The sequence below is a fragment of the Rhodamnia argentea genome, unplaced genomic scaffold (genome assembly GCF_020921035.1).
Source record: "Rhodamnia argentea isolate NSW1041297 unplaced genomic scaffold, ASM2092103v1 Rarg_v2.32, whole genome shotgun sequence".
NCBI classification, from domain to species: domain Eukaryota; kingdom Viridiplantae; phylum Streptophyta; class Magnoliopsida; order Myrtales; family Myrtaceae; genus Rhodamnia; species Rhodamnia argentea.
The window spans coordinates 70,001-70,295 of record NW_025955880.1 but is presented as its reverse complement, the minus strand read 5'-3'; positions in this window follow the sequence as shown (position 1 = coordinate 70,295).

The window sequence follows — 295 nt, the reverse complement described above, 5'->3', positions numbered from 1 at the left end:
AAAGGTTGAAGGGACAAGGAAAACCGAAGCGGTGACAATATCATCCTACCTTTCACCGAGCTTCCCTTCCTATTTCCTATTATCTAGGAAATAGGATATCCAGGATCCCCCAATGATTTAGTTAGTTCTATCTAGGGAAAGCCCTTCAGTTCAGGTTAAGAAACTGATTAATCTAAACATTATGATAGGTATAGGGAAGCCCAATCTTATAATTCTGGTTTTATTTTGGCAGGTCGAGCTCTAAAAGGGAAGACCAATGCCGTTCTACTCTGGATAGAGAAGAGCCAGCCTAAAA